Source organism: Cyanistes caeruleus, chromosome 9 (assembly GCF_971803275.1).
Source record: "Cyanistes caeruleus chromosome 9, bCyaCae1.hap1.1, whole genome shotgun sequence".
Lineage (NCBI taxonomy): Eukaryota > Metazoa > Chordata > Aves > Passeriformes > Paridae > Cyanistes > Cyanistes caeruleus.
The window spans coordinates 4,760,182-4,787,063 of NC_141709.1; the positions used below are offsets into that span (position 1 = coordinate 4,760,182).

General features: G+C 40.0%; 1 protein-coding gene across 8 annotated transcripts in view; it reads right to left on the minus strand.

Annotated features, from left to right (window-relative positions):
- Nucleotides 1-26,882, minus strand: part of RABGAP1L (RAB GTPase activating protein 1 like) — a 237,276-nt gene that overhangs the window by 102,939 nt on the left and 107,455 nt on the right. The gene's annotated exons all lie outside the window — the stretch shown is intronic.

Genomic DNA, 26,882 nt, shown 5'->3' on the forward strand with positions numbered 1-26,882 from the left:
GAAAATTCCATGTGTACTCAACATGGATACATTAAATAATTGCTTTAATGACTTCTACAAAAATGCATTGAGAAGAAACTGAAAATCCTTTGTAGTCTCATGTGCAGTTATAGTTTGGCAGTTTAACAAGAGCAACATGGCATGTTTTCTGTCCTGCAGGCTTAGGATTCAGCTTTAGAACTCTGAAGAAATTACCACTTGTGTAATTGTTGGTGTGTTTTTACTACAGATCATATACTTACTGTATTGCTCTGGCAGTAAAAAACCAAAACAAAACCAAAACAAAACCAAAACAAAACAAATTAGGCTGTGTCTATCTTGCAAGCTTAAAGCTACTAATTTGAAATGTTGTATGTAGGAATCTACCATAAAAGTGTTAATTAAACACTCATAAAGAATTTCTGTAAAAAGATAGGAATCACTGCAAACAGACCTAAAGAACACCACTGAGTGGATGAGGAAGTGGTAGCAAAATGTCAGAGCTGGAACTACAACAGTTAATTATCTTCAGGTTCCAGTGAGCTGTACCTTTAGGTTGGCAAATATCAAATAGTGCTTTTCTCCATTACCTTTGTAATCCTAAAGGAAAAACCAACAAAACCTTCTCCTGTAACTTGGAATATAAATCCCTTCCAAATAACTTTTATCTTGGAAACAGAGTATTTCTGCTACAGAAAAGGTAAACTCTCAGATTGTGTCTCATTAACCAGGATTCTCCATAAGAAAGCTTCTTTACATCTGCTGGAGTCAGCAACCAGGTCATCTCCCGAATTTCAGTGGTTTTCTAATTACATAAAGTCTCTACAGTGAGCATGTGCCACACAGTAATGCAGCTGCCTGGTAGGCTTAGGGAGAAGTCTGCAGCAATTCACAACTCCAGTTCCCTTCTGGATCCATCAGTAGCCAATACACTGCAAGGAATCACTCCAGGGTAGATGAGGCTGCCCCAGAGACGAAAGCCCACTGCTGCATTTCTCCATTCCCCTCAATGGCAATGGATGCAAGGAAATGGATGCAAGATTAAACATCACTTTGTGTTGTCTCCCTGAAGTTGATGGCTTCTCTGAATCTTGGTTGTCATTAATTTATCCAAATAAAATATTCCAATATTCAGTGATCTCCAATGTGGCTTTCCCTTGGTTTGACATTACTATGACTAGTACCAGAAAACAATATTCAAGTTGTTTTATTACAACATTTATTACTTGTTTAGTTATAAAACAAGTAGTTTTGTTAGTCACAGAACTCCAGAATGGTTTGGGTTGGAAGGGACCCTAAAGCTCATCCAATTCCACCCCCTGCCATTGGCAGGGACACCTTCCACTAGCCCAGCTTATTCCAAGCCCCATCCAACCTGGCCTTGGACGCTGCCAGAGATGCAGGGATGGGGCAGCCACAGCTTCTCTGGGCACCATGTGCCAGGGCCTCACTGCCCTCACAGGGAAAGAATTTCTTCCCAAAATCCCATCTAACCCTGCCCCTGGCAGTGGGAAGCCATTTCCATTGTCCTGTTACTCCAGGCCCTTTTCCAAAGGGCCTCTCCAGTTCCTTTGGAACCCCTTTAGGCACTGGGAGGGGCTCTAAGGCCTCCCTGGATAATTCTCTTCTCTCCCCTGGCTCTCATCTATCCTTTCCTCATAGGAGACGTGTTCCAGCCCTCTAAAATGCCAGGCACATTTTTATATGCTATGAAAGGAAAGGTTACAAAGAAAGGTGACATTTTTATTATGCCAGCTGGTACCACTGGAGAAAACAAACCCAATTTTATGCTTTCACTGTGTTACCATGATTATTCTCAGGATATCTAAGCACCATGCAATCATCAGCAACCAAAATTAACCACACTCTCTAAATCACAGATAAAATAAAACACAGACTAATAACAAAAGATTTGTAACCAGCAGTTCTCTAATCAGACTTCTTTAATGATCATTTTCATTTATATGGCTTCCAAATACCAGAGAGTACCTGGATAACTGCAGTCTGCCCCCCAGATCCATCTGACCATCCAGTTAAATTGAGAGAAAATGCCTGAAACAGCATTTAAGATCTACCAGAAAAGTTACAGAATCTGTAACAGAAATTTTTTTTAATGCATTTTTCAGCAGGAACTTGAGCAGATCCAGGGAAAGTTTCAGGAAGACCACGACATCCAGCACACACAAGGTTTTCCAGTCAAACTGAGACAATGTGCTTGACTGCCCTGTACTTCCTCTGATCTTGACTGGGGAATCCAACGTGTAACTGAGCACAAAGACTGCCCAAGGTAAGGCCAAAACCATTTGTGTAAAGGCCCAAATGCACATGAACTTTTACTGAGTTAAAAGGAGCCTGAAGCAATCTTCCTTCAACCCTATTAACAAAAGATGTTTCTAAAAAACCTAGAGGAAAAGAATTAAATGGGCCCAAAATAAAATTTACACACAATGACTGGAGAATTAACTCCTTCTCAAAAGACAATCTCTCTTTGAAATACGATAAATCCATAAAGGAAGAAAACCAAGTAATTAGTCTAGAGAGAAGATCAGTGTAGAACTACTTCTTAAAATATATCAAAAATACTTTCATTAAGTTTCTATCCTTTTCCAGGCAGAGTTTGTAGATAGCACTGTTTTTGAGTACCACAGCACATGAGTTTACAAACACATTAATTTATGTTTTCAGACAGTTTTTATTCTGAAAGTCATGATTGCTTAGTTTATCAGGAAAAAAAGTTAAGGTGAGATGGCTATCAAGGCATTCAGGGTTCTAATGATCTTACTTCTAAAATTCATTTCAGTGCTGTCAACTCAGAGAAAATATTCTACTGAGAAAAAGAATTATCTTCACATGTCAATGCTATGACAGCTGCCTTGCCACTGAACAAGTTCTGCCTCGAGTTGTCTCTCTTCTAGAACAGCTCAATTTCTGCAATGGAACAACTATACTGGAATGCTGACTCCTTGACACTCCTGCCACTTCCAGCTATCAAGAAGCTGCTGAAGTATGGGCAGTTGATGCCAGAAGGAAGATCAACACAGAAATAAATTGAAGAGAACAGATAATGGTTTATATTGAATAAACATTAAAAGAAAATTAGGGGTACATAAGAAATCACAATAAAGAAATACAGGGAAATCTGTATGCATGCACTTCAGCAATTGTTTTTTAATTACAAACATCTCACACACACTCCAAAAAGAACCTCTAGTCATTTATTGTCACAAGTGGAGCCACTCTGGTGAGGAATTACAATTAGGGAGCAGAAGAGACTCCTGGAGGTAGAACCTTATTAATTTTGTTCCAAGAACTGGAGAATAAGCATTGTATCAGCCAGATGACATTATTAAAAAAGAAAAACATCTCAGTGCTGTGCTGAAACTCAATACTTGCCCCACTTTTCCCCAAAATTACTTTCATGAAAACAGGAACATCCCAAAAGAAAAAAAAGTGCCAAAAGCGCTCAGCTGTGTTTTCCTTACTGTACTGCCTGCATTACAACTTCTGACCCAATATGGAGAGATGCAAAATTACAGTTGCAATTAAAGGAATTCAAGAGTTTAATGTGACTACTGAATAAATAATAAACTGGATAACAGGTGTCTCAAACCTGGCATTCAAACTGAGCAGCACTTCTGACCTCAATCTCCTTGTGCTCAATTTCCCTGGTTAATAATAATTCCCCATCTCAGTGGGGTGTTATGAAAATCAATTAACATCTGAAGCACTGAAATACTGAAGTGATTAGTCCTGCAGAAACGCTAAATAGGAGGATAATAACTCCAGCCTCAAATCCTAATCTGAATGGTGTCTAGTAAGGCACAGGGTTACACAAAGCAAAAACAGTAAGAAAAAGAAAAATAAAGCAGCTCAGTAGATATGCACTATTCCTTGTGTCCACAACCAGGCAGAGATCCCAGGAAGAAAACAACCCAAAAGAAAAGAACTACATGGGATCAAGAATATATCATTATGTATATGAGTAGGCAATTAGCATGCTGTACTTCACTTCCAGAGGCTTATCTCTAACCTTAAACTCATTCAAGCTGGGTTTTACCACAAGTGTTTACACACAGAAATACGATTTGCATTTTCTAGTGGAAGGTATCACTACCCATGGCAGGGGGTTGGAATGAGATGAGATTTAAGGTCCCTTCCAACACAAACCAGTCTGGGATTCTCTGTGCTGGAGACTCAGTTCAAGTTCATCTGCTTGGCCCAAAGGTCTGCATCTTAGGTGAAGCTGAAAGAGCTGCTTTTGCAGCACATTCTCCTGCCTGTACTTCATCTCCTTAGTAGATAAAAAAAAATTGATCCAGAGTACCAAGGAAAGTAAGAAAAGGGGAAAAAACCCCAGAATGGGCTTTCAACAACTAAAATTACCATGCCCAGGAAATCTGGTGTGTCATGCTTCTTAAGGATTAGATACTGAAACTTTTCTACATGTTACATGGAAAGGGAAAGTTCTTGGACCACACAGACATTCACCACTTGTTTAGCCAGGATGTGAAACACACCTTCTGCTGAAATCTGGAGTTGGAGGTACCCTCAATAAACCACCTCCTAATCCTGAAAAGCCATTAATTTAAACACTGACATGTTACTGGCATTACAACATTGTTTCAGTAGCCAAGTGTTTGCTGAAGGAATAGATTTTTGGCAAAACAAAAATATTTCTTATTTTTTTCCTTGAAGTTCTCTATGGCTCTGTGCAGTTCCCCCCCCACACATATGGGAATATGAATAATAACTTTAAGCCTGCTAAAACACAATCACAAACAGACAAAAAATACAGAATACACTAAAGTGATGTGGTCAATCAGCCTGGGTTTGAAATTATCTGCAAAACTAGCACGTAGCTCTGTTCCCTGTTATTACTGATGTCCTACCAAATTCCTGCTTTCAGTGAAATCTGACAGCACATTGTGCCAACACATCTTATACATATCATCAATCCCTTTCCTCTCATTTTCCATACTTACTATAACCTTCCAAGTAGAATGTGTGATCCAAGAAAATCCCAGGTTCCCTACTAATCAGTATTTGGAAAAAAAAAATCAATAGCTCTTCCTTTTAAAGACATAGAATAAAAGATGTCTGCCTTATGCTCAGTTCTTCTGTAGTATTTTTGTAACACATACCTTGTTGTTCAGCTCCTGTCTATAAATAGATTTTCTTTCAATCAGCATCAGCTTTTATTCAACTGAGAGCATCTAACAATCAGAGAGTACTAATTAACAGAGAAACAGAAACTGAGAAAAAAACAGAGGATTATTCTTTAGAGTTTTTTTTTTTTAAACAGTTACATATCAACATACTGAAAGACAACATAGTATTTAGGTTAATTCAAAAATATCCTGCTCAGCTGAACTTTCCAAATTCTGTCTCACTATCTGCTGTATTTACTGCTCTTTGGACAAAACTGCTTTCCACAAGCAGAAGGAAGAGAAGGCTTCCTGGTCACAGGATGGATCAATAGTTTGTATCTGAGCAGCTCTGGCAGGTCACACCTGGAGCTAAATTAAAACCTGGAGCTAAATTTAGCATCAAAGTTCTTCTGTCATCATTTTGGATTATTTATATAGCTCTGGCCAAAGGAAGTAAACATCTTTTATCAAATTATGTCCCTTTCTTCTCAAGCTGTGTTTGGGCAGGTAGTGGCCAAATTTTGAGAATTCCCAGGACAGGATCCTCAGAAGTCATCTACAACATATCTCTTTTTAGGCCAGGTATGCAAATTTACCTATAATTTCTTAATAGACAGTTCTCTAATAGTTAAAAAGCCAGTGGGATGGGTCTCTGCTGCTTTTACATGCATTACCAGTGGGACTGCACTAGTCAAGACTTGTTAAGAACTGTTGTATCACCCACATGACTGCCGAGGAAATGGGAAATTATGCTCACTTTGGAAGACTGTCAAAGTATTTCACACAATCACAGAGGATCATTGAGATTGGAAGAGACCTTTAAGAGAGATCATTGACTCCAACTGACAACCCAGCATTGCTCTGTTTGCCACTAAATCATGTCCCCAAGTGCCACATCCACACATTTCTTGAATGCTTTCAAGGCTGGTGACTCCATCACTGCTCCAATGCCTAATCACCCTTTCAGTGAAAACAAAATCCCTAATATCTAATCTAAACCTGCCCTGGCCCAACTTGAAGCCGTTTCCTCTGACCCTGGCAGCTTCTCTCAACACTTAATTTTAAAATTACTTGGGAGCAGGATGATGAGAACATATTGACCACATGTCCAGAGTAAGGTTTTTAACCCTCTCAGAAGCTGCTGGTGATAGTTTTCAGATACAAGGTAGACCTGGGTGACCGCGAATGAAAATCCCATGGTTCTTAAAGACTGTAGAAGGAAAAGGAAGTCTGAGAATAATACCAATACCTGTGTCAATACTATTCTGTGTGCAGCTTTAAGAAAGAAAGTGATGTGATGACTGTCTTAAAAAGGAGAAGGAACTGTTGGAGCAAGTGCAGAGAATGACATGAAGCTGATATGAAAACTAGAGCTTCTGCCCTATGAAGAAAGGCTGAGAAAGTTGTGGCTGCTCAGCCTTGTGAGGGGAAGGTGGTATGGAGACCTCACAGCACATTCCAATAGCTGAAGGTGTGGCACATAGGTAAAACCTTACAAAAGAAAGGCCTTGTAAAATCATGGTTCAGGCCTGCTGCTTCGGCTGGGTACAGCTACCAGCTAGCCTGGTACATTTCCATGAAAAAGCAGTCTGCACCCATGCCAAGAAAGACTTTAGCCATGTGAAACATTTTCTGTTTAGGAGACAAGTATGCAAACATTATTAGAGTAGAGCAAAGATTTCGACAGACATGTGGACTATCAACTACTAACCAATGATCCAAATTGCTGTGAGTTGCTAACCAATTGGAATTAAACATGATGCCTTTGGAAAACCATATAAATATGAGCTGTGATGAATAAAGATTGCTATGGTGCATGAAGAAACAGGTGTCTTTGTCCTTACTGTGACATGAAGGGGCTACAAAGAAGCTGGAGAGGAACTCTGTCAGGAGCTGAAGTGGCAGGACAAGAGAGAATGGCTTCACACTAAGACAGGGCAGGGATAGATGGGATACTGGGAAGGTGTGAGGCTGGGGAGGCCCTGGCACAAGTTGCCCAGAGAATCTGTGTTTGCACCATCCCTGGAAGTGCAGGTTGGAGTAACATGTTCTAGTGGAAGGCATCCCTGCCCACAGCAAGGGGGTGGAATGAGATGGTCTTTAAAGTCTGTTCCAACCCAAACCATTCTGGGATTCCATATTGTAGCAGTCACTGAAATAAGATACAGCTCAGCCCTTACTAGGGTTGAGCCATTAATCAGCAACAGTGGTGATGACATTTTTTTCTAAAAAAATCACAACAAAATTAGACCAGACACAAAACAATTCTGCATAACTCTGTTGTTCTGAAAAATAAAAGATATCCATGACCTTTACTATCTTTGTGGTTTGTTTTCCTTCTCCCATTCTGTACACACTCTCTCTCCCTGCTATGCTACTGATACATAATTTATTCTCCTTACTCTGCCATATCCTCTCTGAATGTTGTTGACAGAAGAAAAACACTATTTGTGCTACTGGGCAAGAGGTCAACTTCTGAATGTACCAGGCTCAATGTTTTACTACTGGCATGGAATGTGACTCCTAAGCACGCAGCTTGGAAGCTCCCTGAATTCCCACAAGAGTTGGGGTGCTCTGTACACCACCTGATGGGGTTTGGGTACATTTTTTCCCCACACAATGCACAGCTAATACATCTGTTTGTAGATCCCACAGTATTTCCATTTTTATTTTACTACATTAGGGGCTTTATTTGGGTTATGTGATCTTTAGAGGATATGGTATCAAGTATTCTTTTGTTAAATGCTGGAGACAATTGTTTAAGCATTGGATTTTGTCTGAGATTTGATCTGGGTTTTAATGGCTAGCACTCCACAAGGTTGGCTCTCTGGATTAGCCCAAGTAAATGCCACATTAAACAGTTTGTTCACGACCATTCACCTTCTTCTCTGATATTGTATAGGCACTACCTTACAAACAGCTTGTAAAACTGACAAATAATAAAAAACAACAGATTCATCCATGTAGCAAGTAATTTTGTCCAAGTTCCTTCTGGTTTGCTGATTTTTAGATTAGGTTTCTGATTGTATCTCCTCTAGTAAAGCCACAAATGTATTTGTAAAGATTGCAAAAACTGTTCTGTCATCAATCTGCAATTTGACATTCGAGTACTTCTGATTCTACCACCAATTCATAGGAATCTCTGGAAGCAAGTGGAAAGGTTAATGTCTGTTTCTAACAATAAACTTCTAACTTGAACTAACCAAGAAACTTTTCTAACTTAACTGTATCAGATGGTTGTGGAAAATTCACATGAAACTTCACAGGAAATGGAAAAAGTGACATATTAGAATTCTCGATTCCTACCTATCTACCCCAATTGATGGTGCTCCAAAACTTACTATGATTTTTCACAAGTGCCTAGAAATTTTCACTACAAGAAGTATAAAACCCCAAAAATATAGTAATTCTTTAAAAAACCTAATCTTTAAGAAGAAAACTCTGGGTCTTAGAAGGCAATTTTCCTGTAGCATTACTGACCAAGCAGATGTCTGTCTAGGAAGGGTTTCTTTCAACACATTTTTACAAATTCTGAAATTAGGCCTACTTTTGCCATCAAAAGATAACATGATCAATGTAACTTGTTCAAGTCTCATTTTACAGAGTTCCTTTACAAGGATTTTGACTTGTCCTTTAGAAGCTGAGTCTAAGAAAGAATTCCAATAAAACTCAGCTACTCCCTGCTAGCACACCCTGACCTTTGGCATCTGCTATTGCTTGCTGCTAGCAAAACATTAATAAAAGGAGAAAATGCTGCAAGTTTATTCAATTCAGTGACACTGATTTTAGCAAGTAGGAAACGCCTTGCAGCAGTATGCAGATAAAGAATTGCAAATACATTGTCTTTTACAAAGCTCCTTAAGCTTGTAGTCATTGAAGTACACAGACTGTTTCTTCAAAAAGAAATTCCTGTCCCTCATTTTCTTAAACAATGGAGTTCTTCCAATAATCCAGGTAGAAACACTTAAGCAAGACCCAGGGCAAGCTTTAATGTTTACATACCATCTCAGCGACATCTCAGCCCCACTCCCTGACAACAGCTCTGTAATTCAGAAATCATTTGATATCCCGGACACCTCACTTTAATACTTGCTATGACAACATCACCTTCACCTTTTCTATGCTGCAAAAGGAACTTCTTTATTTGGAAGGGCATAGTTTTTTCAACCACTCATCTTCCAGGATTATTGAGATTCCATTATACAGCAATCTTCTCAATTCTCTTTATAAGAAATCTAAAAGTTGACGTGTTTGTTGACTTGAGAGCCCTTTGCGTCACTCAACATTGACATCAGCCCACCAGACCAAAGACTCTGGCTCTTTGGGACCATAAAAGATCAAACTCACTTTTTGACAAGATCTCTAAGTCTTCACTCCAGACTGAGGAAATAGGGCATGGCAGAAGATGAAGGCCAGCCAGCCAGTTAGGGAAAAGGAGAAAAATACAAGCACATGGTGTTTGTGCCTGCCTCAGTCAGAATGTGGAAGTAATTATGAGGATACCATTAACACTGTACTAAAAGGGAAAGTTAGATAAGGCCAGCTGTCAGTACTCATAACACTTTATTCTGTTTTACTCCTGGTTTTTGCGCAAATTTACTTTAGAAAGTCCTATTGTTATAAATTTGTATTGTGATATTGGCTTTCGCAGATGAATATATATATTAAATACTTTTTAGCTATGCTAACAAGTCTTAAGTTTAAAAGAATTTCCTAGGTACAAGGCAAGGAAACCCCAGAGGGCAAGGACACTGGGGCCCAAGCTGTTATCAGGAGAACAATAGAACCCAAACTGTTATCAGCGGAAGATATGAAGACCAGCTGCCCTCAGGGGAAGGATGAGGGGCCCAGGCTGTTATCAACAAATGACCATCTGCAGCAAAAAAGAAACCAAACTCCAAAATAATACTGACCAGCTAGAATAACGATAACCAGCAAAAATTATGCTGACCAGCAGAAAATAACATGATCCAAGAAGGTGGAACCAGGGAGGGGACATGCTTGAATATGCATTAACCTCTCACAGCAAGGATGGGATAAAAAGGACACTCCTGAGATACCAGGTGTGTTCCTGGCAACCTGCCAGGGCACCCGGCCATTTTAACCCTTTGCTTTATTTCTTTTGTCTCCTAATTGTCTTTTGTTTATATTAAATTATTTTTATAATTTATTAAGTGAATCTCGTTTTTAAGACTATTCATCTACAATTTCTAGCTGAACCCTTCACAGTGTATGAGACACAAAAGACAGCTGCTGAACCTGCATCCTTTTCAGGTGTCTGCTGAGCAACCAGCGCTGCTGCAGCAGGCAGCGTGTACTGCGAGTCAATCTCTGCAGTTGGCTGCAGGATGAAGCATGAGCATAAGCAATTTGGAGATGCTGATACAAGGAGACTACAGATCGCCCTTAACTCTTCCCTCAAGTCTTCTCCTGGTTTCAAGGAGAGGGAATGCAGCACATGGACACAATATTAAGCTAAAAGTAGGTTTAGGCAGATGCTGCTTAGGGTTACAGTGAGTTGTCAGTATCAGAGCTTATTGACAGAAGTCTTTAATACAACTTTCAATGAACTAATGAAGAAAAATATAGGAAGGATGAGACTCACAAATCTTTGACTGGGAAAGGACCTCTGGAGGTCATTTGGTCCAACCTGCCTGCCAGGGCAGGGCTTGTTGCACCAGAGCAAGTCCAAGCAGCTTTTGAATGTCTCTAATGGTGCAGACTTCACAATCCCCCTGGGCAACCCGTCCTTTCCCTCCTCCACAGTAAAGGAGTTTCTCTGTATGTTCTGATGGGGCCTCCTGTGTGCCCAGTGCCCCTGTGCCTCTTGCTGGGCACTGCCGAGGAGAGCCTGGCTCTGGCTCCTTTACAACCTCCAGGTATTTACGCACATTGGTAAGATCTGAACTCAAGCCTTTTCTGTTTCAGGCTGAGGAGTCCCAGCTTTCCTCATAGCAGAGATGTTCCAGTACCTTCACCTCCTCACCAGCCCTTGTGAGACTCCTTGAGTTTCTCAGGGAAAACTGCCATGCCCATCATCTCATTCTGTGTCTCAAACTTCCCGGCAAACCAGCATGTTCAGGCTATAGAGATTTCCAGATCCAGCTCCCCAAGTTCCCCAAGCCCCACCAGTCCCAGGAAAGAGAACAGCACCACATAGGAGAAAGGAAGGGCCATGCTGGAGACCTCTTCATGTAATTGGGACCTGTGGGGGAAATGTGTGAATCACCACAAGAAACTCTATATTTGCTTTTTTCATATTGATTCAGTTTATTCCTATTGTTGGAAAACTGGAATTCACTTTCGATTGCCTCCTCAGATTCAGATCAATACAGCACTGACATCAGAGAGCATTTATCTGGTCACATATGGGTCACAACCATGAAGACCAGACAGTTAGAAAGAAAAAAAAAAAACAAAACCAGAAAAAGACAGAACACGACACAGAAATAATCCAAACTTAAATTTCAAATGTTACCAGTCTCCTATATTCTGCATTTTAGTGTATTTGAACATTTCTCAAGCACTTCATACAGGCAATGTATAGAAAAAACTAGATTTTAGGGATGCTGCAGCAGTTCTGTCTACTTGTCTGAAATCAAGGAACCTCATGTCCATCTCTCATTTAATGAGTAAATTTAGTTATTCTAATTATTCTGACTATAATGGGGAGGTTATCTTGATTTACACATAATCCTGTTTCTTCACAATAATCTCTTACCAATTCCCTTGATTTTCAAAATAAGACATAAAAACAGAGTTTCTGTTGATGTCTATGCAAACTCCCTCAAACATAAAAAAAAAGTGCATCTGTTTAAATATGCTAATTCAAAATGAACCAACACTGTCTCCTTGGCACCTCTGACATTTCTACCGATGAACAATACAAAAGGGAAAATCAATGGGATTTCCCATCCCAAAAGAAACAAGAAATAAGCGTGAAACATATAAAACCCACTGCTTTCATCACCATAAGATGCAATTAACTCAGTTCAGTATAAACCCTTCCAGGCAAGGAAGAGGAAAGCAAAGTTATAAGGATAAAATGTAAACAAACCACATAGAAACACTAATCCTTCCATGCAAAGGATACTTCTGAAAAAATACAAGACAGTGCTTGCTTTTATTTCTACAGAGCCACCTTCCATGCATTTGCAGTCATAACATGGCTCATTTATGTAACTTGGGATATTAAAGGCTACATTAAAACCCAGCAACCATGGACCTTTATGTAAAACTAAATTTACTTATTAAGTGTACCACCCAAGAAAAGCCCCACAGATGGATTGAAGTCTATTTTCCTACAATACTTTTCAAGCGTCAACATCAATTAAATGCAATTTTATGATTTGGGGATTTTGTTTACTGTATTTCTAGGTCATTACATTTAGTAGAAATATTATCCCTTCCTCATTTGTTAAATAAGGTTGTATCCACCACCAGTTAAATCTCATGCACCAGGTTGTGCTGCTAAGTATTCCAAAACTCACATGGAAAAAAATCTCCATGAAATAAAACTGACTTGGCAATTTCCACATCATCATATCCTTTTCACCTCCAGGAACATCCAAGATGTTATTGGCAGAAGGCAGAAGTAGTAACAAAAAGGGCATCCTCTTATCAGGAATGACAGGAAACTGGAAAGGCACAAAGGAGACCTCCTACATGGCTCAGCAGGGCTGGATGGAAAGAAACTTGAACCTCCTGAGGCCTTCTCCAAACTGCCAACATAATGACTCCTCATAAATCAAGAGAGATCAAGGTAAGCTACAGAGACAAGGTTACACTGAGGGGTTGAGTCGTTGATTCATGAAGTATTGATTGCCTTTATCCTCCTCCTCTTCTTTCCCCTTTTGGATTTTTAGACAAAATACTTCTCATGAAATTTTGTTACTGTATGCTATGTATATTTGCCTGAAGTGAAGGAGAGGCTCCAATCTGTGCTTAAATCACCTCAAGCCCTTCACAAACGTGAGAATGGTCAACAGCAAAGGGGAAAAAAGTTCGTTGGACTATCACTGTGCTGAGGAGCATGTGGGCAATGAGCACCAAGCAGGGACTGAAATACAGGACAGAGAAAAATCTAAGGTAGGAGAGAGGGAAACAGAATTAAAAAGGAAGGGACAGAAATGAAGACAAGAGGAGGTGGTGAAACGGAGAGGGCCAAGAAGAAATAAAACAGGATAAAGGATGGGAGATTAAGGAAGTACCAGATAGACTGTATTTAGTTCCCATTGATTCGTAAAAGGAATAAATCAAGTATCATCATCTAAATCCATGGAAATCAGTTTTGGCTTTACACTGTGCAAGCTGTAGAACTTTATAAAATCTAGTTACAGCTAGAGAGCTAAAAAGGCTTTTACTTTTTGAGTATTACATATACTAGACTATTAAAGCAATCCTACTGGTTCAAGAATTCTTCAAATTCTACAATATGCAGCTGATGGAGATCAAAATAGAAACATCTTAAAGTTGCTTATCTTTGTACTTATTTAAGTAGATATTGACTTTTTTGGACACTACTGCTTACTTCTTGTAATTAATTATCACAGCTAAAAAGAACTACTGAAGAAAGCCTTGTGTGCACTGCAATACTCTCTGATCTGGACACTTACAGGTATTCCTGAAAGGAATGCAGATAACCAACACTGGTCATGTTTCCATCACTCTTTCTAACAAGCTTTGCTGTATTTGCATTACACTTCCCCACCGTGTTTCTTAACTGACTCTTTAAGATCTCACTTGGTTCCAACAGGTAATCCCTTATCTGTGTGTCCTTTGCTCCCTCACACTTCCCTTACAGGGCATTAATGGCACGTTTGCCACTTTTAGCACCACGGACAGCTGTTACCTCACAAAGTGAAGGAAATATTTATTGCAAGAGCCATTTAAAAGCGTATAAATGCATGCCAGGATAAATTACAAATAAAGATAGCTTTCTACTACCTCTGAATCCACATTTCTGTAACATCACATTCATTTATAATCCATTTCTATCCATTTATACGTAACAACCACATTTCCATGTAAGCAGTATTTGTGAGTCGCATGTGGTTTATATTTTTTGTATTTTCAGAGGCTGTTCTTTCTGGAAAAGTGAGTAGCCTTTCAGTTCAGTATCTATGCATTTACAGACTAATAGACTATATTACTTTGGGTGACTTGGCTTATAAAAATGAGATCCACACAAAGCTTAAAACAGTAAATATGAAAAGTTGAACTGAGAACATAAGAAGCAATTTATTGCGTTCCCTTTTATTATTTAGTACTGATTTAAAACTGAATGCCATACACTGTGGTCAGTCAGTGGCACAACACCCCTTGTTGTGCAAAGTCCTAACTAGAGCTTGGGGATCAGGATCCAGAGTTGATGATCGTTGTGGGTTCCTTCCAAATCACATTATTCTAGGATATGTTTGTAAGAGTGTTTACATCATCATTTTCAAGAAGCACATAGCATGGCCAAGAGATTAAGTAAGTCCCAAAGAACATCACGTGAAACTCAAATTCATTCTGTTCCCAATGGCAAAATAAGGAGAAAACTTAGTTACAAAAGTTATTGCTATTGCTGACATATACAAGCAAGTGGAAAAAAACCCACCAAATACCAACAGGCAGAAGAGCTGACACCCTTTCCTTAAAATATGATGTGCATCTAAATTAAGATACAAACAACCCCATGTACCAAATCTGAGAAATCGGGACTCTCCTGTCACAGACTGTGGCAGAGTTGCCAAACCTCATCTTGGAAATGCCTTCAGGTCAGGAAGTGGAGGGAGAAATCTCTCCTCACACAAGCAGTCTCATATTTAATACTGGCTGCATGTGCTGCTGGCAGTTGCTGAAGCTTTAGTTCATGTGTAAGAAACAGTGAAAAAAAAAATTTCAAAACCCACAAAAACTGTATTAATTCTTTAAAGGACTGCAACACAGCTATCCCACTACATCATTGTAAAAGAATCTGATCTTTGGAGCAGAAGGATGATAAAGCTGCAGAACCCATTGTGATTGGCATCTCATTTCACTGCCTTGCACAGGATGTATCCAATGCTTTTCAGGGTATAAAGAGCAATTGAACAATACCCTTGATAACATGCCTTAACTTATGGTCAGCCCTGAAGTATTTAGTTGGACTGGATGATTGTTGTAGGTCCCCTCCTACAAGCAAAACCACTTTATTTCGTTTTATTCTAAAACTTCAAAGACATAATGCACTTCCATTCACTCCTCTCATCTTACAATTCCTGTGTGATACTTTCAGCAGAGCACAGCGGCTTCCAAATCCCAGCAAACTCTCTGAGGGCACACAGCCCATACAAGCACAGAGCACAGTCAGAAAGACATTTCCACCAACTTACTGGGTTACAAACAGACCCCTGCTTCAGAAAATATTAGACAAAAGGAGCATATTTATTTTTGGATATGTTAATTACTATGGGGCAGCATTATGGTGAACATCTTTAATGTGCATTTTGGCATTGCAAATTTCCCCAAATTGTTTTATAACTATCATACAAAAGGCAGGTGTATCTTGTCTAAGGATCCATCTAAATGACTTTATTAAGATAATGAGTCTGGTTTTTGTAGGAACAGACAGAACAAACATTGATCATGACATTAGCAGTATTGAGTCTCAAAAGCAGTTTCACTGTCTCAAGACCAAGAAAGAAAAATAAATTTACTGTTACAGGAAGTAGGTTACAGCTTTTCACGGAGAGATTAAGCAGAGGAAAAAGATTAATGTCCCATTATATAAATGTCTTACAAAGATAGAAGATAGAAAACATGGAAAACATCAAAACTAGACAAAACCAGATCTGAGTCTAAACACAAAATGGTACAAAGTTTTCCATAAAGGACCTGCAGCTTTTTCTGCAATGAATCAGTAAGCATAGACATAGGTTTCTATTTATAGGAAAACCAAAAAATGTGTGTCCAGGAAACACCTGGAGTGTCTCAGCCCTCTGCTCTCCTACATGACAGTGCCTGTTTACCCAAGTTTTCTTTTAATCAGAAAGTATTTTACCACCAAAGATTCCGAAAGTATTTGACTTGCTGTGCAATTCCTTATAAATCTAACACAAAACTAGGATATTCTATTCATAATGAAAATTTAAACAAAGAGATTACTATGTATGTCTCAATGTAAGGTAGGAAGCTAATAATTTAACAGATAATTCTAGTTTTATAACTGAAAAAGCTTTTACCTGAGGTTTTTTTAACCCCATTAAATCTCCCAATGCAGTGCCACAATGGCTCTATCAGCAGTTAACAATATTAAAGTTCACAGCCTGTTAATTTTAATTCAGCCTTGCTTTGTGTGATAGGAAAAAAGACAACACACAGAAGTTCAGTCTTAAAGACAGGTTTTAAAATTATAGTTTTCCTGAAGCTAAATTTGCTGTTTCAAAGCAAGTGGTAGAAAAATTACATAAAAGTTCTGCCCAATCTGAGCAGCAGTGTCAGTTACATATCAAAAAATGGGATATTAAAGTGATAACAAAATTGGGAAGGGGAAAAAAAAAAAGTGGGGAGGTAAGGTTCCAGGTTTAAAACTCCAGGGATTTATCATATCTAAAACACAATTATTGTAATTTTTAAATTGCCTTATATTGCTTCATATACTCCAGTGTTTAAAGAGCTCACAAAATCAAAGCGGTGGGGAGAAAGATAAGAATTCCTGATGTCACCTGAAAGACAACTTAAAACTCAGTATGGAGCAGATGGAGCCTCCACCTTCCCTCAGATAAGACACACAGAAAGTGCAGTTTCACAGTGTCCAGGAGACATTAACTCAGCATATTTCCCAGCTGACCTAGGGATAATCCCCTCCTCCATGAAGCACATTTTATGTTGGGCTATGAAGAGTTGAAACTCACAGCACCAACTGTGTCTAATTCTTAGGCCTATCCTTTAATCAAATAATCCATTTGCTCTTTTGCTTTTTTGTCCTTTAACATATACAATCAAAATACTAATATCTAAATTATTAACTTAAAAGCATTTATTCCATTTGCAAATTACGTAATTCCTGTAATTCTTAGTCATCCAAAATATGTCACATATTGCAGCTTCACAGAAAAAGAAAATATACATAATGCATAAAACTTCAAACAAAATAGATTTTGCTTTGGATTGTTTCTTTCCCTGCACTGTTCCAAGAAAGCGATATAACACACTGCAAAAGGGCAATACATTAAATTTGCAGAGGGGTCTTTTATTTGTCTTTGAAATTATTCATAACAAACAAATGCTCCAAGAGCAGACCTCATCAATAATTGACAAACCCATAGGAGGAACCTTGCAAGACAGAAACAAACAGTGCTGGGAAGCCTCTGGGCAAGAATAAGGAAGGAAAAAAAATGGAATAAAGACTTGCTAACTACACTAAGGTGGGTTGAGATAATCTACATCATCACTGGCACTGACCATCACAGGGTGAAGCAGCAAACCAGGTGTTCAGGGCTGGCAGAAGTGTCAATCGTTATGAAATAATATGAAAGTGATGACTGACACAAAAAGTATTACATTCAAAGTACAGTGAACACACCTTAGATACAAACCAAAGTGCATTACTATCACTGCAGGTGCAGAGCAAATGTATTTTTCACACCTATTTTCCAGTGGATAACCTAGGAATAGCCAGCAATGTTGCAGAGTTGTTTTCTGAGAGAACAAACATGCATTTCAGTCAGTTTGAAAAAACCCCAAAACCCTCAAACCAAAAGCCCAGACCCTTAAGTATTTAGCTGTTAATTTGTAGGCCAATAGTTCTTCATGCTTGGTTAAGCTTACTACTTATTTTCCAGCTGGCTCCCAGAGAGAGGAGAAGAGCAGGGCTGCAATTACAGCCTCAGTACTGTGAGCACATGAAGGTGTTCACATCACCTCAAAGAGAAAGGAAAAAGCCAAAAAAGGGATTTATTCCAGCTAGTTAAAATAAAATTGCATCCAGGAGTTCTCTAAAATCCACATTTTAAGGGGTTTTTAGAGAAAGCACCGAGGGATGACTGAAATCACTGAAGATACTGCCTGGGTTCTGCTGTTACTTTTTTCAGCAAAACTACTGGAATTTTTCAAGACCTCAAGGAGTGTCTGTAACATGAAAATAAACTCTTAATTTCCAAGGATAAAAGTGCCATTATGGAAAAGCGTGCAGCTCCAACCTGCACAGCCACTCACAAAAACTGAAGTCAACACCTCATAGAAACTGTTTTATACTTCAGAACCAATTCTGAGGCCAAATGACGACAATTTAACCCTAAAAAGAAATGACAATCCTATTGGAAATTAAGGGGATTAAACACAGTGAGTATCACTTTGAGTCAAAGTGATTAATAACCATCCCCTTCTGAAATCCTGCATCCCAGCACTGTAACAGCACATGGCAACTGCAATGACCACGGCTGGTGCTGCCCCTCCCCTTGGCTGTGCATCCCACACACTCCCCCAAGCCAGTACTAGCACTTATCTGATCACACACTGAACTAATCTAGGCCACAGCTACCCCAGAGGAAAATATATCATTAATTTCCATCCAGGTCAGCTCCCTGATGACTCTTCCCAGCTGCTCACATGAGCCACAGTGGCAGTGGAAAAGCAGAGGAGGTGGGAACGGTCAGCAGGGCAGGCCAGGGGCAGGACTGCAGCCACCCCAATTTACAGCAGCTGGAGCTGTCAAGGAACTCCCTCTCATCTTTACCAAAAGCAGCAATTCTGTGCCACTTCATATTTCACTGAGGAAATATGAAGATCCTCTGCAAAATAAAGTACTGGAAAGAACACAGCACAGGAGCTGCTTCCCTAAACAAGAGCTCAGGCAGGAGCTGGCACAGTTCAGCAGCAGCTCTGACACAGAATCTCCTGTGCACCTGCTGTGCTTACTCCTACCATTTGTGTATGTATCAATACACATACCAATATGTGTAAAGATCTCTATGTATATCTATATGAAGAGCTCTGTCTGCTGCAGCAGTGTAGGAATGGACATCTGTTATCAACAAAGAGATCAGTTTTTCTTGACTGAGAGCTCATTAACATCTCTTGGAGATTTCAGTGTCTCCTACCTGCATGCAATGCTCCCTACAATATTAGTTACCTCTCTACTCAGAGAGCATCTTACTCTATCTGCATTTCTAGCAGCCAATCCTGTTTTATTTTCCTCCCTTAACTAGTTTTTAATGTATTTCAGTATTATCATAGACGATATTTCTGAAGTATTTCTAAATGCAGCAGTAACATACTGTGGCATTTCTTAATCTTGAAAATGCATTGAAACCAACACACTTGAAGCTTTAAAAAAAAAATAATTTACATGGCAACCAGTCAGGCACAGAAGATCAAAACTTGGCCCAAGACTCCTCTGCCAGGTAACTGAAGCCAAAAATAAAAACCTCAGCTACAAAGAAATGGAGTCCAGCCAAGTTAATTTTTTTACAAAACCACACCAAGTAAGAGGGCAATACACCGAGCAGAGAATGGGATTTCCAATCTCTCATCTTTTCTGTGAAAGATGCACGATGCTGACAGCACAGATGGCACCGACTCAGTCCTCATCAAAACTAATGAAGTTGAACTTGATACACAACTCTTTAATGAGCAGAATGTATTTTTGTTTTCCCATCCATTTTAAAGCTATCACACAGCAATAAAATCATTTAGACAGCACAATAAATGCACAATGTATTATAACAGAGGTAGTATTTTGTGAACACCTGAGAAAGTTTGGAGCAAATCATGAAATATAGAGATTGAGTTGAATTATATTAAATTGTAGGTAACTTTTCCTGTCCCAATATAAAGAGCAATTAGTATCCTACCATTCATCTTTAAGATGAAGAAGTCTTGTTCAGCTTTTTTATTTTTAATAGAAACTTTACAAGGCAACAACACACTTTAAAAAAAATATCCTCATTAGTATTTATATTCATATAATGCACATACACAGGAAAAATTGTGGTAATGACTTAGATGACATTTCACTTTGCTGGCAGCTACAGAATTAACATCTTTATGCTTGAGGGTCAGAGAGAAACAAGAAAAACCTGGAATAACTAAACAGATGTACCCCATCTAGATCACTATGTCAGTGCTGCACAGAATTCAAAAAGAAAAAAATCTATATTTTTATTGTGTTGTCTTTAATTCTTTTCAAAATAAAAATCTAGAATATCTAGAATTTTTCATAACAAATAATATTACCCAAAAGAAGACAGAATTAGTGCATGGCTTACAGTAAAAAAAAATAAAAATAAAAAAAATCAGTAACAAAACAATACAATGGGCTTTAATTGTCAATAAGATAAAGTAAGAAAATTCACCTCCAGCACAGATGAGGCACATTGCATTATGCCTCCATTTTATCGACAAGCCTGTGTCTGCAGTCCCATGTTATTCCATGAAAACTGCTGCGCTGCTCCAGGCACTGAGGGGAGCAGAGGGAGGCTCCCTGCTGTCACAAAAGCACCAGCACCCGCTTTGGCATCTGGCAAACGCCTGCACAGCCCTGGAAAGGCAGGAGTAGCTGAAAGGTAAGGGAAGTTTTCTTGGATAATACAAAATTTCAGGTCATCTCTCGTTATTCTTCTTCCTCACTGGCTTTTACCAGCCGGGCACCTGGATCTGCAGGACTGCAGGCATCCAACTGCACAAGTCCTACTGCTTTGGTATGAAATGATTCTATGAAATATTTTGTACAGCTGTTTATAAACGTGCCATCAAACCCCAAATCAACCATACACACATAGGTTAAACACTGAAAAAAGCCATGTTTCGTCTGATCTGATTTTAAATAAAAAATAAAACAAACAAAACCCCCAACTGCATGATGGAAACAGTAAAATTAGTGATTTTAACCCTCCCTGCCTCACTTAGCTGTTGTGCAAACAAGAGTGAAAAGCACATTACAAAAGATATTGCTAATGTGATAAAAACAGCCTGTTAGTATTTTTATTAATTATCTTCATAAATATATATTGTGCCTTGCAATTAAAATTCTGTGTGCCTGAGTTACCATGGCAGCACAACTTCCACAGCACAATAAATTCTTCCAGCTCAGCCAGGGCCAAGGCTACAAAGCTGGAGGCAGGCTGGATTTGGAACATTTCGGGGCAACCAGTGGAGACAGGGCAGAGATTATGAGGAAAAAATAGCTTCCACTGGATAGAAAATGCAGGAATTGATATTAAGCAAGCCTTGGGCGTTTCCAGGGTGACTTCTGAGGAATGCAAATTCCGAGTTCTTTTTCTTTTTTTCCCCCATCTGAAATTGCCTTCCCGGTGCCCTAATAGCTAAAAACAGCCCTGCCAGACTCTTTGGGCAGCACTCACCTTGGGCAGCCCGGCTGGAGCTATAAATAGTGCGGCTGCCATCTGCCACCCTATCCCAAACTATCCCTGTGCTGCCAGCGATGCCAGCGGATGGCTGCACCTTTTGCCAGGCCTGCAGGACCACACTGCCAGGCACAGATAATGAGGTGAGGAGCAAAGATGTGACCGCTGTAATTAACTGCTGCTTTGCTAGTCATTACTGTAAAGAAACAGGATGACTGCTAGGAGAATCTGTAAAAGTACAATTAATAATCCTGTGTATGGCGTGTGCAGGCGCTTCTCTTACTGTAGAGTTCAGACACGGTTCCTCACAACGACACCATCCTTGCTTCCAGTTTCACAGAAATAAGTAATAGGTAAAAATAAACCTCAAATATCAACTGCAGTAGCCAAAAATAATCCAGCTGGGGAGCTAAATCTAATGTTCTGAGTGAGTCAGCACCAAGAAACTGGAGCAAGTTGAGAGACCGGGGTTTGCCCTCTCCTGCCCTTTTGCTCTGTCCACCATCCCCACAGCAGCACAGACACTGGGGCAGACCCTGTTATTATTGCTGCTGCAAGACAAAAGATGATGAGAAAGCATCTTTTCCCTTCCAGAGTATTCCAGACAGTGTAGAATTTCAGAAGCAACCCTCATGCTGTTGGCATGTCTGTGGTTCAGTATCATTTATGCAATGCCTGTTCTGTGGAACAATGGGACCCCTCTGAGCACATGTGGCCACCATGGCTGAAAACACTTAATTTCACTGGTGAAATATACTGCACTACAACTGACTACAAAATTATCTGGCACTGCCAAATAACATTGTTAATTTGGGAAAAAAACCCACTGTATTGGAAGCATTCAAGGCCATGTTGGGCAAACTGGTCTAGTAGAAGATGTCCCTGCCCATAGCAGGGGGTTGGAACCAGACAGATTTCAAGGTTTGAAACCAAACCATTCCATGGTTCTGTGACAGTTGATCTCTTTTTTTTTTTTTCCCTAATACTTTTTTTTTTTTCCTAATACTAATAATTCCTAAATATTTTGGGGCTTGATTCTGTTCTCAGTGTGGCCAGAGGCAGAACTGCTACTGATTTAGCTATGCTACAGCCACGCTGTTCATAAATAAAAGTGATATCTACATAAAGACTTTGACATAATTATTCAGAAATTATATAAAATTCAGCAATGTGTTTCTTATATGTCTATATCTATCCTCGTAGAGTTGCAATCAACGGATTCAGAAAAAGCACACATTTCTTGATTTTTTAAAAAGTTCTCAGTACAGTGGTTCTCAGTACATTTGGTTCCCCAATATTCTTGATGCTTTAAACATCCATCTCTTGTTTCTCTGCTTGCTTCTGTGTTTATCCCACACTGCAGACCATGGTTAATTCTTCTCTACTCAGCATCTGTGGTACTGCACAGGGAACACTGCATGCCCTGGGTCAGGTCCATCAATTTCAGCTCTTGTAACTACAAAGTGGAGAGGGAGCAGCAGAGATCTACCAGGATGGCTTAAGGCTGAAGCCTAGGACACAAGAAAAGGCCAGGACTGCCTGCATTAAGCGGACAAAGAGAAGGCCAAAGTGCAAACCAACTGCAGTCCATCAAGAGGAAAACATCCTTCTCTGATCCTCTATATTCAATACTTACAGAATTTGCAAGTCATTTAAGCCAAGCACTTTTTTTTCTGCAATTACAACATGGCTTGTTTGCATTGGTATGCTGGTATTTTCTTAGTACAGGAAATTTTAATTTTCTATCATTTTGATACAAAAACTGGTTTGACATAAACCACAACTGCCCAAAGCCTTTTCAGTTAGAAAAAAATAACATCAAGTGATAACCTTTTGTTTATCATAGCAATATCTCTGAATAAATAATAAACTTTATAGTTTCTACATAAATGTCTCCAACAGCACTCAAACCACCTCTAAGTGTTCTGCCACCAAATCAAGCACTAGTTCCTAATGTTTTCCTAAAAGATAATGCTAATTGCAGCATTTTATAACGATGCATTTTAAACTCAATTTTGCCTGCAGTCTTCCAGCTTTTGGGGGTCTGTCAAATTCTAAAGAAAATACTTATTTCTTCTACCTGTAAAATCAAACAGGTGCAGAATGAGAGTTGAGTTTCAGACACATGTGTGCCTGGTTTTAAATGCCAGGTAAGGCCCAGTGAATTGCCAGCACACACACACTGCTCACACCAACAGCTTTGTGAGCATGGTCACACAACTGCCACTCACCTTCACAAAGGAGATGGGAGAACAACAAAATAACATTTACCCCGGGCTGTTTTCATCTGAGATGTCCTCTAGACAAGTACACTCATGCTGTGCAGTGATGGGACACTGGGAAGCCAGTGCCAAGCACGTTATCCAGAGTGGACTCAGAGAGGTCTGTCAGGTTTTCCTAGACTAAGCTGTAGCTGCCTTGATTTAGTGACAGCCAACAGTCTTGCTCCCAGGGAAAGGCCTCACTGCATGTCCTCTAGATATCCCTTCCCCATCTTTGGCTGTGCCTCCTGAATGGGCCCTGCAGGCACACTAAGAAGCTTGTCCTGTCTCTGCATCTATTTAAGAACTCTGCTATAAAGACTGGAGTTCTTCAAAACACTTGGAGTAGAAAAGAAAAGAAATTGGTAAATGAAGATTCCACTCGGGTATCACGCTACTAACTTGACTAATTAATAAAAGTCACCTGCTGTGTGGGCTGAGAACATGTTCCAGCTCAGCTCTCTAGTTCATAGAATCATAAACTAGTTTGGCATGGAAGGGACCCTAAAGATAATCTTTAGCCAACCCCCTGCCATGGGCAGGGACACCTTCCACTAGACCAAGGTGTTCCAAGCCCCATCCTGCCTGACCTTGAACACTTCCAGGGATCCAGCAGCCACAACTTCCCTGGGCAACCCATGCCAGGGCCTCACCAGAGGCACTGGATCAGAAGGATGACAGCCGGTGATCAGGAGTTTTTCCCCTGATAGCAGCCAGGACCTCCCAAAGCTTTCCCACTTCCATTGAGTGAGTGTGTACCATGCCTGCCTGCATACAAAGATCTGTCTTGTGAGAAGTAGTGAGGTACCTAAAGAAGTCACTTTAGTACCTACAGAGCAAGTCAGCAGGAGGAGGTAACAAATATTCACGTGTATTTTTTACAAGATAATCTTTCTGACAAGGTAATCTCTAATGTACTCCAACCCACAGACTGTTAACTTGCGCACTCTTGGCACCTTAAATATCCACTTTTGCTTCACATGGGAATTCACCCCAGCAGTGAAGCCAGTGAAACAGGAACACAACTGTTCTCTAGGCAGCAAGCAAAATTCAAGTTTCTCATAAGTTAGTCTATCAACTATTTTGTTTCAATTATATGTTCAGACTGCCAAATTGCATAAAGCAAATCCTTTGTTTAACTTTCATCTCATCACTGAAAAGATAAATTCACCTGCCTGAAAAAGCAAAACAAGCACAGATGAGTTTTTTCCTAAGCACAGAGAAATAGCAAGTCATGGAAAACTGGAAGTATAATCAACTAGCTTCAAAAACCCTCTTATCAGTACAGAAATAAACAGCCAAATTTGTCTGCAATTTTAGAGTTCTTTGACTAAAACAGAATCATAGGGGTGTTGAAGTTGGGAGGGACCTCTGAAGATTGGCCAGTCCAAGCTCTGTTCACAGCAGGGCTGCTCAGGACCACATCCAGTCAGGGTTTGCATATCTCCAGGGATAGAGATTTGGCTGCCTGTTCCCTTATTTCCAAATTCTCAGAGTAGACAAGTTCTTTTTGAGAACTAAACAGAATATTCTGTATTTCAGTCTCTGACCACTGCCTTTTGTCCTGTCACTGGATAACTGCCCACTTCTTTACCAGCCCCTGTCATCAGGTTTTTGTACACATGGACCTTCCCTTCCCTTCCCTTCCCTTCCCTTCCCTTCCCTTCCCTTCCCTTCCCTTCCCTTCCCTTCCCTTCCCTTCCCTTCCCTTCCCTTCCCTTCCCGCGCCTTCCCTTCCCTTCCCGCGCCTTCCCTTCCCTTCCCTTCCCGCGCCTTCCCTTCCCTTCCCTTCCCTTCCCTTCCCTTCCCTTCCCGCGCCTTCCCTTCCCTTCCCTTCCCGCGACTTCCCTTCCCTTCCCTTCCCTTCCCGCGCTTTCCCTTCCCTTCCCGCGCCTTCCCTTCCCTTCCCGCGCCTTCCCTTCCCTTCCCGCGCCTTCCCTTCCCTTCCCGCGCCTTCCCTTCCCGCCCCTTCCCGCGCCTTCCCTTCCCTTCCCGCGCCTTCCCTTCCCGCACCTTCCCTTCCCGCACCTTCCCTTCCCGCACCTTCCCTTCCCTTCCCGCACCTTCCCTTCCCGCACCTTCCCTTCCCGCACCTTCCCGCACCTTCCCTTCCCGCACCTTCCCTTCCCTTCCCTTCCCTTCCCGCACCTTTCCTTCCCTTCCCGCACCTTTCCTTCCCTTCCCGCACCTTCCCTTCCCTTCCCGCACCTTCCCTTCCCGCACCTTCCCTTCCCCCTTAATGTGTATTCACCACTAACATTTAAAACCTGAGCAGTTATTAAGAGGTCACATTTTCTGAGCACGTTGGCTCCTTCTGGACACTATGCCTTCCAAAATTGCAGCACTGTTATGAATGGGTAAAACACACCAAGCTCACAAAACAATACCTTTGGAAATAGCATGCGTCTTTGATGTCTGTATTTAGAGGAGATTAACAAAATTTTTTCCATTTTTGCATCAGACAGGAACTTTCCACCACAATAAGGTTTCCAGGCCTGAAACCAGTGTTTTTCTTGTAAAATACTAAGCCTGAAGCACTACAGGAGAGTAGCAGAACTCTCTAAGGATTTCATCATTATTCTTCACGCTTTAATTACCTTTATCAAATGCCAACTGAAACAAGCTATTTTTAAACCCTGCCATTGATTCTGTAATTACATCAACTTAACACAGATTTTATTATTCTCTACTTATACAGGTCTATCCTAAATAAACCTTAATATATTTGTGCAGAAAGTACCTAAAGATATTTACACACCAATCAATTTGAAAACAGGAACTTCCAGACACAACTTGAGGTTAAATTTGTCAGTTGAACACCCACAAATTACAAAATAAAACCAAAGGATGCAGTGAAATGGTTTAGCACTTCAGTAGCAGAGATGAATGGTCATAAAAAGATTTGCTATTATGTGGTGGAAATACAATTTGTAATAGTGCAAACACAAATTGACAAGGTGTCATTTTAGCATTACTTATGCAGTATCATTTTTATACATCCCTTAAGAAACCAAACAAGCAAACAACAAAAACACCTTTTTCTTTTTTTTTATCATCACTTTCAGAGTTAATATCTGCCACTATAAATAGTAATATTTGCCAAAAAGCAATGCAAGGTTATTAAATTCTTTTATTAGATCATAATAATTTATATAAAAAACTTT